The sequence below is a fragment of the Polypterus senegalus genome, chromosome 15 (genome assembly GCF_016835505.1).
Source record: "Polypterus senegalus isolate Bchr_013 chromosome 15, ASM1683550v1, whole genome shotgun sequence".
Taxonomy (NCBI): domain Eukaryota; kingdom Metazoa; phylum Chordata; class Cladistia; order Polypteriformes; family Polypteridae; genus Polypterus; species Polypterus senegalus.
In genome coordinates, this window is record NC_053168.1 from 103,178,719 (window position 1) to 103,191,084 (window position 12,366).

General features: G+C 36.4%; 1 protein-coding gene across 1 annotated transcript in view; it reads left to right on the forward strand.

The window, feature by feature from the left end:
• The window catches only part of tsnare1 (T-SNARE Domain Containing 1), a 935,796-nt gene that overhangs the window by 580,385 nt on the left and 343,045 nt on the right, over positions 1–12,366 (forward strand). The gene's annotated exons all lie outside the window — the stretch shown is intronic.

Below are 12,366 nucleotides of genomic sequence, written 5' to 3' on the forward strand. Positions count from 1 at the left end.
TAATTATGGTACGGTTAAAGAGCTACTATGGAGTATAGTTTTTGTGTCACAATGAGAGCTGTGCACTTAACGAGTTTGGGTATAATATGAGTTTAACGTTAGTGGAAGCTTACTACACTACACAACACAGTTTACTATTTGGTTTTATTTTTGTCTGATAAAAACAAGCATAATCAAAACCAGGTACTGAATATGCACAATTTTACATAATTTTATAATTTTTTAAATATTTTCTGTCATTTGTGCTGCCTGTTGGCACCTTTTTCCTTTTCTTTTTATTGCCCAGAATGGTCTAATTTGTAATGAAATTTAGGTGACTTTTAAGCTCTAAATGTCTACAACAAACAACAATTTCTGCTCCAACGACAATGTGCTTATAATGAATGCCTTCAATATTGCATTAAAAAATCTCAAATACTGGACTTTGATATTTTCTACCAGCCATATTGATCTCTGATTCCATCTCAGGCACAAACAATTTATAGACAGAATTTTGCCACCTGCAGGACTGAAAAGATATGAAAAAATAAAAAGAGATTCTACTGTGTTCTGACAGGTGTGATCATGAAAATCGTGGGGGCTTAGGAAGAACAGTGGTCTTATGCTTGAATCAGTGCGTAGACCCCACCTAGCTGTATTGAAGGAGATAAAGAAAAACAAGCATGTAGTATGAAGGTTAGGGCAGTGAAACTTGAAAAGCCCACCATAAGAACAGTAAACCCATAATGAGCAGAGCAAGAGTAGGTAATAAGAGTATGGGCAGGCACAAAATGAAAGAGACAGTATCTGAGATTAGGAACAATATATACATTGTCTGAACCTGTTTATCCAGAGCAGGACCACAGGAAACCTGGAGCCTACCCCAGCAGGTTTGGATGCAAGGCAGGAAAAATCCCTGATATGCAATATGTATAATAAAGCTGATGTCAAGAACAAAAAGAATATGATATTTCAAGTATTTATTTTGAGAGAGAGAGAGAGAGAGAGACATTGAAAAAATGGGGACAGATATTTTAAAACATAATTCTCCTACTGGTTTATTTTCATAATATCAGGTATTTTGAGCCGTGAATATGAACTAAAAAAGATAAATTACTAAATATAGCATAAATACAAAAACACATTAGTATGTTTAGCTTTTCAACTCTTGGCAGACTCTCTTCATCTTCCTAACTGTAGTTCAGTAGTGACATACTTTCTTTATACTTTGCATACTTTGTGTGAGAAATGGCAGGTGAATTACTGTCAACAAAAGACAGTCACCTGAGAAATAAACTGAAACGCTACTCACTCGTGATTTTTCTTTCCATACAGTAAAGTTTTTGTTGAACAGCACATTCCAATTTCAGGCATTTGAATTACATTTTGATATACAATAAGTATAAAGAAAGGCAACACATAAAACATTTTCTATTCCACACGCTTTACACACGTATTCAGCTCATTCGGTCACCGCAAATGCTGTGTGAACAGCCGCCCTCCGCCACCAGTCGCCGATCACTGGATGAATATATGTGTGCGGCTTGTGCTGGATGGCTTTCAGTTTTAGATTTAAAAGTTATTAACAACTAACAGCAACAATATTCATTCCAAAACGAAAACTAAAATTATTTTAGTAAATTATTATTTGACTTCAGTTAGTCTTTCCAGCTACTTTAATAGTTTTGTTTACTTTAGTTTTTCAATTCAGTTTTGTTAATTATTTTATTTCAGTTTATGAAAATGTTTTTTTAATAATAGTTTCAGTTTTGATTTTAGTTTTCGTAAACTATAATAACCTCGGTTGCCACATATCTACAGAATGCTGTGGCTGAATTCTGAGTCAAAATCTCTGTAGAGTCTGCACCATACCTGCATTTGCTTTGGGATTATCTTCTGGTTTTCCTACCACATCCCAAAGTTTAAAGGTTAATTTTTGACTTGGCCCCAGTGTGCATGAGTGTGTTCTGCAATTGACTGGCACTCCAGCTAGAGAATGGGGGAAAAGTCGCTCTGGCCTCTGTAATGGATTAAGCAGTTATGATAATCGATAGTTGGACTGATATGTTGTTATAACTTGTTGTGGTTACATTTACAGTTTGATTTTGCAGAGTTATCACTTTTAGCCACAGGCTCATTCCACCACAGTGTGCTAAGAAGTGCCTCTGGGGGTCTTTTCTGCCCACTGCTGTCAGGCAACTCACTGCTTCCACCCAATGTACTTGTTAAGTTTGTGTATTTATTTATAGTACTAGGGTGTTATACCGTGTTAGCTGTTATGAATGTAGAGAAAAGACAAGCAAAATGACACCTTTTATTGGCTAACTAAAAAGATTACAATATGCAATTACATCGTGCCTGAAGAAGGGGCCTGAGTTGCCTCAAAAGCTTGCATATTATAATCTTTTTAGTTAGCCAATAAAAGGTGTAATTTTGCTTGGCTTTTCTCTGTATTTATTTATCAATTGATTGACTGTATTATCTGTCCTGTGAATCTGTATTCTTGTTTTTTTTTTTTTGTTTCTACTGCTGTATGCATTTGAATTTCCCTATGAGATTAATAAAATTGTATGTAATCTAATCAAATTAATCCTGCAAAGGCATTCTTGTCTGGATCAAAAGTCCCCATGTTGGCTACACTTTGATCCTTCCCTGAAAAGTTACTGTATAAAGATCAAGAATGGCATACTGTAAAGAGATTCAATACTAAAGCAGAAGCTGCCTTTATTAAAATACTTTTTCCTACTGAGTTGAATTGAATACACAGCCACAGCCATTATCAAGTAACTGGAGACACCAGCAGCAAGAGAAAGAGTAGCTGGCAGGGGAGTCAGCAACACAACAATGGCATGTAATGTGCCATCTTGCAACCTGGTGCTTTTGGTTATTGATTTCCAGATACCACATCTATGACTGTGTGTATTTTGTTAATTATCTATCTATCTATCTATCTATCTATCTATCTATCTATCTATCTATCTATCTATCTGTCTGTCTGTCTGTCTGTCTGTCTGTCTGTCTGTCTGTCTATGGGCTAATTTTAATGCTCAATTTTTTGCAATTTCTTTTCATCTTGATTGTAGATATGCTTTTGGACAGCTTTGTCCACCATTTTAGTCACCCATCGTTAGAACAAATAAAATTGTTAGGAACATGTCTTCCGAGGTTGTGACATTTGATTATGACCCAACAGGATAAAAGGCCATCTGTGAAAACACTTCCTTATCCAAGCTACAGATTCAAAGCCTAATTCTCAAGTCGCTTTCCAATGACTATCTTGCTGGTAATTTGATCTTTTGTTCTTATTTTTGACCAAGATTTTTTCCTTATGTTTTGGCCTTGTCACAGTGCCTTTTTGACCTCTCGATTTTGACTGAGAGATAAGGCCTTTTCAGAAATTGTCTGGCTTTCTCTCAAACTTTGTCTGCTTGTAGAGACAACAGCAATAAAGCTCTGGACCCGGAGATGAAAGGGAAAAAACAGAAAGACAAATGAAATAGGGTGAAAAAGGTGGAGGAATAAAACAAAACTGATCTGAAAAGTGTAAAAGAAACCAGCAATCTTTTTCAAAAAGCCACAGAAAACTACTGACTTGTTCGAAAGTTTTTAAATTTCCAGTTGCCACATATACTTAATGAAAAAATGTGGATAAATCTGTAAAGACGATGCTATCTTAAATAGTGTCAGTAACCTGACATCATATGAATTCCAGCCATCACACACTGCCATTACGAGATACTACCAACGTAAACTGTGCAGTGGCGCTCATAACAAAATACCACAGTCAAAATGTTGTTGTAGAAACACTACCAAAATAATAGAAAAATATTATTAAAATGCTGAAATCACTAAGGAACAAGTGAATCAACACAGAATAATAACAAAAATGTTCTAAAATCATAAAATCACAGCAACTATGTAAGCCTCCAAAAGTATACCAAGTGGGTTATCACACTTTATCGACAGAGTTTCCTTTAAGATATAATAAATGAAATGAGGCACGTCCTTATGTTCTGCTGGTGCAAGTAATGCATTGATGCAGACACAACACCTTATATCTGAGTCAGTGTGTGAAAAAGATTTCAGACACATAAGCACACCCCTTGTCCCCTTAATATCCATCAACTTTCTTAACAAGCTAGACTAACGATTCTCTGGTCAGAACCATATGCTATCACTAAGCAAGACATGATTATAAATGTAATTTTTCTAAATCATTAAATGCAGGAATTTGTGAATTTAGTCTGATTGGGTGTATCCATTTTATTCAACAATTCAATGTAAGTGCAGGGCTACCAGTGCTTTTTCATAACAACTCTGTATTATTAGTCATCCAAATTTTGACTCTTAGTTTTTTTAATAGTTCAGGCAGGTGATCTACATATTAACATCTATGCACCAAATAATAACAGTGAAAGGCTGATTGGTTTAAGTATTTAAAGGGGTCTTGAGGGGTTTTACCAAAAATGAAATCATTGTGCCAGGTGTGAACTTTGACTGCACAGAGGACACACTCTCCTTATTAAATGGATAGTTTAATAGGTAGGAATGGGAGAGAGCGTCACCTGAAGGAGGTGTTTCAGGCACATGAGTTAGTAGATTTATGGAGCTCTTATTTTGCTTCAATCAAGCAGTTCACGTGGGTAGAGTTGAACAGGAGAGTAATTTCCATGGCCCGTTTAATCTGAAAAAAAATAAGGTGACAATGCTATGACTGATATATATAAATACATATCACTCCTATTGGTTTCTCTGACCGTTTTCTGGTGGGTCTTAAATTATCCCTAATATCTCCTCATAAGTATAAATCTTTTTGACACTTTGATGTATCTCAGCTACAAGATGCTCATTTCATCCAATGTTTTCAATTTTTCTTGAAGCAATGTATTTCAGTATAACTGGAATCTGTGTTCCAGAGATACTGACAGCATTTGCTAAAAGTTCAGATAAAACCATTTTTCCAGCAGTATACAGAACATGTGGCCAATTCTTATATTTTCAAAACTGAGAAACCTAAGATGGCTGAAATATATTGGTCACTTCAAGATGACTGTACCAATGATTAATTTCACAGTTTGAATGCAAATGCAAAGAAACAAACAATACAAGATTTGTTAGGACTCAGTGCTCAGATAGCTTTGATAAGCTCTCATTTTCACCAGTTCAGTCAAATTGATATCTCAACAATTGTTTTCTTTGCATTGGAGAAGAAGGAAACCCAAGAGAAAATGATGAATGTTTTACACACTGGTACTGGCTAAAACATATAAGTATTCACTATGGGCCTTCTTGAATTTTGAGAGTTTGCCTACAAATGAGCAGGTCATGATTCTGTATTTTTCTTATTGCTCGATGGTCTACCTCATTTTACTAAAGACTCTTAATACATTGCTACACCACTTACGCTTTAGAACAGGTTTACACCTGAAGCTAAGGATGCCAGTACTTGGATGGGAGACCATCTAAGAAAAGCTAGGGTTGCTGGTAGAAGGGGTGTTGGTGAGGCCAGCAGGTGATACTTACCCCACTGTCTCTGTGTGGATCCCAATGCCCCAGTGCAGTGATGGGGACACTGTGCTGTAAATATGGTGCAATCCTTTGGATTAGACCTAAAACCGAGATCCATTGATTACATTCCCCCGTCTTTGAAGAACCAGCAGCCTGTTAGCTTTGTACTGATGATAAAGTTATCTCAAAGGGTTTGGCAATGCAATTTAAAACTGTTGTGGGCAGCATTATCACTTCTACTCTAATCAACTGGTCAGTCTAGATCATTTGGCAAGGTGATTTTATCATTACTAACAAGCTACCAAAAAGCATTTGATGGATTTGTTTGTTGTGTTGAAGTATTCTGAATATAGTACAGCTACAAAGTTCATCAAAGTATTGTATTTGAATGTAATTTAGGTGTTAAAAATCAATGGTGTTTTGATTAGGCCTTTTACACTTGGGAGGGCAATTTGACAGGTTGTTTTCTATCAGGTATCTTATATTTATTGAGTCCATTCTTGGTCAGCTTGTTTAAAGTCTACAAGGTTTAATAATTCCTTCATTGCAAAATCAAAGTTTACATTTTTAGCATATACTGTATGAATGATGCAATTGTGTTTTTCACATCTATCACTTAGGTCAAAACTTTATATAAATATTTAGCTTTGTTTAAAATATTCTTCTGCAAAGATTAATTGGGAAAGGGTAATGCTTTTTTAGAAGAGGACTGCTTACAAAAAAGTTCATACATGAAGGCAATTTGGTTTTATTTGAAATGGTTGTATAAAATCTTTTATGAGAGTTAACAAACTTGAAAAGGTGGAGGCAAGGCCATTTTTTGTTCACCTGTGATTTTCCAACTGTTTCATTTTTCTTTTTTTCACTTATAATATATTAATACTCCTTTTTTGTTGTTTCATTAAAGCAGTGCTTTCTGTTTTACGCTGTATACTATTCCATCCCAGTTTTTGTGTTATTTATCCTTGTTTTGTTTACATACTCAATTATTATTTCTTAGTATCCATAATTGGTTATATGTTTTCTTTTTTCCCGTTGTTTATGTCACTTTTATTACTGTTACTTATGTTTATATAGATTTACAACTTTAATTTCTTCATATTTTATAATATTTTTATTTATATATATTGATTACTACTGCTTTTTTGTTCATTGTTGCTTTATTCACTTCATATTTATGTATTTATCTTTAAATAAAGTATTTTTTATTTAGTTTTATTTATATTAGTTACTTTTATTTTTGTATGTAATATTCCTATTGAAAATGTTAATTTGTGCTTACTGTATACTTAGATTCATATAGGATTATTAAAAACAATATGAACAGCTGTGTCAGAAGCATTTACAGAAATGCATATGCTAAATTAAGGGGTCTTCACTGTTGAGTCATAGGCTACAGTCAATGTAGCATCTCTTGTATTACAATGTAAATCATTGCAGAGTTTAAGGTCCGACAGCTCCCACAGTTCTTTTATATGTGCTTGAAATGGTAAGAAGGCCTGCATCTTTTGATCACAGCATTCACCTTTGAATAGAGACATTGAAGAATTATGAGTTTTCCATATGATCACACTATGGTACTTTTGAATTTACCACTCACAAATGATCTTCATGTTTTGTTAGTTTAAGAATGACTGATTTTTTAAATCAGTGTGTCATCTCAGTAAAACAAATCAGCCCAGATCATAACCTATTCTTCAGCAACTTTTTCCATTGACACTCCCAGACCTGTAGATAAGTATAAACCATTAGAATCTCCTGGGTCTGCTTCTTGGTCTGTCTTAGTTCCCTCCAGTACTGTCCATGGAATGTGCCTGGGGGCAACCTAACTAAATGTCCAGACCACTTCAACTGACTCCTTTTAATCTGGAGAAGAAGCACATCTACTCCAAAACCCTCCAATACTGCTAACCTCCTTACCATGTTTTGATCTTCTGGTATTCATTTATTGTTTAGACCAAATAGTTCATGTGTTAATTGGTGATATGGTGGAGGCCGTCTTATGTAAGACATAGATGTTGTCAGTGTTCTCGTGTGTGAACTTTGAATTAAATTAAAGGAAACATTCTCCTTAGCTGAAGTAATAAATAACCATTTCTAAGAATGACCAGGCTTTCAACTTAGTAGTAGGAATTTACTTTGGCTCCTTTAAGAATGTTTGCACAATCGATTGTATGTGAAGGAAATAATTTTTCATTAATTAATATATGTAAATATTATAATAAGATCAAAAGAGACAGTGAGAATTTTAGGTCATGTGGGCAAACCTGGTATAATTGAAATAAGCTTTGAAAATGCAAAATCGAGTCTTCTCAGACCAGAGACCTATTCAGACTGTCCAAGATGGTGGTACTTCTGGTCATATGCCTGCTGGACAGGAATTGGCAGTTCCAGGTGGGTGGACACCAGAAGTGACATCATTGGAGGAGAGCTGTCAGTCTTCTGGTCTGTAGAGGGAGGAGTAGATAGAGCGTTATCTCACAGCAATGCCCCCTGGATTGGTGGAGAATTACCATCACCTGAGCTCTTAAACTGTCTCCCATGGACACACATGTGACTATATATACAGTGTATATATATATATATATATATATATGAGTGTGTGTGAGTGGGTGGGTGCGTGTGTGTGCATAGAATACTAAGGCCTGTCCATATGTTGCATAAATATTCAAAACTACTGGAGCTAGGACCTTGATTTTGGTCTTGAACAAAAGCTTAAGACCTGATATGTACTAGTAATTTAAACAATTTGAAGAAGCAACAAGCAATCTGGGCAAACTGACCTGCGCCTGTGGGTTTTCGTAAGGCAGAGTGATAAGCAAACAAAATTACATAGTGGAAAGAAAAAAAAAGACCAGAAGCATCTGCTGTGCCTCAAACAAATCACAGAGACCAATGATGTGATAAGGAATGACAAAGATGGAGAAATCCAGTCATCTGGAATATACAGTATATGAATATACTGGGCGGCACGGTGGCGCTGCTGCCTCACAGTTAGGAGACCCGGGTTCGCTTCCCGGGTCCTCCCTGCGTGGAGTTTGCATGTTCTCCCCGTGTCTGCGTGGGTTTCCTCCGGCGCTCCGGTTTCCTCCCACCATCCAAAGACATGCAGGTTAGGTGGATTGGCGATTCTAAATTGGCCCTAGTGTGTGCTTGGTGTTTGTGTGTGTCCTGCGGTGGGTTGGCACCCTGCCCGGGATTGGTTCCTGCCTTGTGCCCTGTGTTGGCTGGGATTGGCTCGGATTCAGCGGGTTAGAAAATGGATGGATGGATGGATGAATATACTGTGTGTGTATATATATATATATATATATATATATATATATATATATATATATATATATATATATATATATATATATATATATATATATATAATGAATATATATAGTCACATCTCGGCAGACAGGAGAGTACTGAGCAGAAAGAACTTTTATTTTAGCACTTTCAGGAACAGTACTCAAGTTTTATTCAATATCAGACTCTTCAGTTAAATGCACAGCAAAGAGGATGAGTTCCTAGTCATCTCCGTTACAGAAACTCCAATTTTTGAGTTTAAAAGAAAATATAGGTGTCTTCATTGAGAGGACGTGGCTGTAGAGAGGAGGGTACAGCAGGGGCTAAGACATTGTCAGAGGTTGTTTGGACAGAACAAGAGAGAAAACAGAACAATAGATGAATGAACTGGCTTTAATAATAATAATGCATTTTATTTATTTGTAGGCGCCTTTCTAAACACTCAAGGACACTGAATAATAAACAAAACACAGATTATAAACAAAAGTAAAATACAAAAGTTAAAATAAGTCAGAGCAATTATAATCAAAGAGAAAAAGCAGCCTTAAACAAATGAGTTTTAAGTTTAGATTTGAAAAGTGAAAATGATTCAATATTTCTAAGCTCAGGTGGTAGTGAGTTCCAAAGCTGGGAAGCAGAGCAACTGAATGCTCTGCTCCCCATAGTGGTAAGACGGACAAAGGGGACAGTCAAGTGGATGGAGGAAGAGGATCTAAGGGTACGGGAGGGAATGGCAACATGAAGGAGGTCAGACAGATATGGAGAGGCAAGGTTGTGGATTGCCTTAAAAGTTAATAGGAGAATTTTGAATTGAATTCGGAACTGAACTGGAAGCCAATGAACCTGCTGCAAAACGGGAGTGACATGGTGAATAGAGGGGGTTCTAGTAATGATGCAGGCAGCTGAATTCTGGACCAGTTGAAGTTTATAAAGAGATCTGCAAGAAATACCAAAGTAAAGGGAACTGCAATAATCCACACGAGAAGTAACAAGGCTATGAACAAGGATAGCAGTGGTGTGGGGAGTGAGGGAGGGGTGAATACGATTAATGTTACGCAAGTGGAAATATACAGACCGGGAGATATTATTGATGTGCGACTGAAAGGATAAAGTACAATCAAGGATGACACCCAGACTCTTAACCTGTGGGGAAGGGGAGACAGAGGAATTATCAATAACAAATGAAAAATGATCAGTTTTAGATAATGTTGATTTTGTACCAATGAGAAGAACCTCAGTTTTGTCACTATTTAATTTAAGAAAATTTGAATAAAACCAGGATTTGATTTCTGTCATCCAATCAGTAAGTGAGGAGGGTGGAAAGGAAGCAGTAGGTCTGCTAGTGAGATAGAGCTGGGTGTCATCAGCATAACAGTGGAAGCTACTGTTTTATTTATGAAAGATACTGCCAAAGGGGAAGGAGGTAAATAATGAAAAAGAGGGCCCCCAGGACAGAGCCCTGGGGCACACCTGAAGTAACAGCAGTGGGTTTGGATGCGAAAGTTTTAAGCTGAACAAATTGAGTGGGGCCTGAGAGGTAGGATCTGAACCAATCTAGTGGAGTGTGGGTGAAGAGTTGTAGCAAAATGTGATGAGTGCTTTACCTGTTATGGCAGCAGATGAGCTGAGATTTCGCAGTCTCAGGGTGTATTTCTTTTGCATTAGAATGCTCTTTAAAAGACTGTTTTCCCTGTGGCTGAAGCTGTGCTAGGGGACAAGGTGAATGGTCATAATATATACTGAAAATTAATTTTTATTTATGTATACTCAAATATATATATGCTATGTAAGTAACCACTGCCAGTCCAATCGAAAACATGATGAAGGTTTGACTATGTGATAAGTTCTTTAAGTTAAGTTTCTTACATTTTACATTCCATAGGATGATTAAGTGCTCTCTAGCTGTCATTTTTTTCTATCAGTATATAGGCATGGGGATGAGTGGCTTTAGGCGAGGCAAGAGTTAACTTGCCACTCTCCAATTTCTCCAGTGAATTAAAAAATATACAGTATACAAATACATAGCTTTCCTCTTATATATTGTTGGTGCTGGGAGTGGACAGGGTGGGAGTGACATCACATGAATTTCAGGGTCTTCCCCTTTGTCTAATGACAGAAACAGACTGGTTTAGGTCTATACAAACCTTTCAGTCTTCCCCCTGAGCTTCCTTTTATCATAGCCAGTTAAAACACTACACTCCCCATGCTCACGTGTCTGACAATGCACTGTTTAGTCACTCTTCATCCTTTTTCATAATACATTATGCTAAACTGTGTTAGACATTTCCTGCTGTTTCCATTTCCTGTCTTTATTGTCTTCAGAATCAAGATTAACATTATTAGCAAGTAAAACATGTCTCATACACTGCACATGCATTTTCCTTTAAATGTGCAACATAATATAGAAAGGCCAATGACAAACAGCTCATTTCTGATAGATCTGTAAATTAATACAAGTAATTCAGATGCATTTTGGGAAAACTAAAAAGTTACAAGTACAATGACATACTGTAGATGATTAAATCTTACATAGCCTGTCCGTTGTGAAACTAAATATTGAGTGCAAAACAGGAAAAGCAGCAATCAGATGAAGCACAGGGCAAAGCACTGGTGTCTGGGAACTGTTGCTGTCTCTCTAATAAGCCCTGTCGATCACTGATTTGTCTTTTAGGCAACCACCATCCTTCATCAATATTGCATTATACTCAGTTGCTCAACTAGCATCTTACTTTATAGTGCAGTGGGTAAGGCACTGGGTTATAAAGCACAAGAATGTTGGTTCAAACCTCGCCTCAATGATTCTTGGTTCAAATCTGCCTCATTGAGTGACTCTGAGCACTTTACTAAACCTGCCTGTGCTCCAACTTAAAAAAAAAAAACAATAATCTGTAAAACCATACCCTGATCTTGTAAGTTGCTTAGGATAAAGGTGTCATCTATATACACTGTATAATGGTAATAGTAATTTATATTCATTATCTGTTCCCACTTTGTTCAGTTGGGTGTCATAGTTTCTGGAGCCTATGCCAGTAACATTAAGCACAGGGTGGGATCCAAGCACACTCAGGTACACATCAACAAGTACTTATTCCAAGCCAAGCTGTAGTAACAAACTTTGACCAGAACATCTTTAGGCTGGATGATAGAGAGATGATTATTTTTTACTTTTCCCAAATAGTTTCATCTAGTCTTTTTAAAGCAAAATTAATATGTGTTGGCGCTGTGCAGTGAAATGCAACCACTCCCATTCTTGATCTAAAGAACATATCTAACTCTGACAAATTAAGGGAATTAAAGCTCTGCTTTAGAGTAGATGAGCCAAAATGGGGACCTAATTAAAAGATCAGTTATTCTCAAAGGCATCAGTACAGTTGATTCAGTGGAATTGTTTTCTTACATAATGAAACAAATGCTTGAAGACTTTGATGGAGAATAAGGGAAAGAGTATTACAGATGGATCTAGGAAGTACAAAGGAGATCAAAAGAATCTGGAACAAATAAACCTAATCAAATAGTTGATGTGGAAAACTTGGCAACTTTTAAAATAAATCTTTTCTTTGTTGGGCCTTTAGTGTCTAAAGC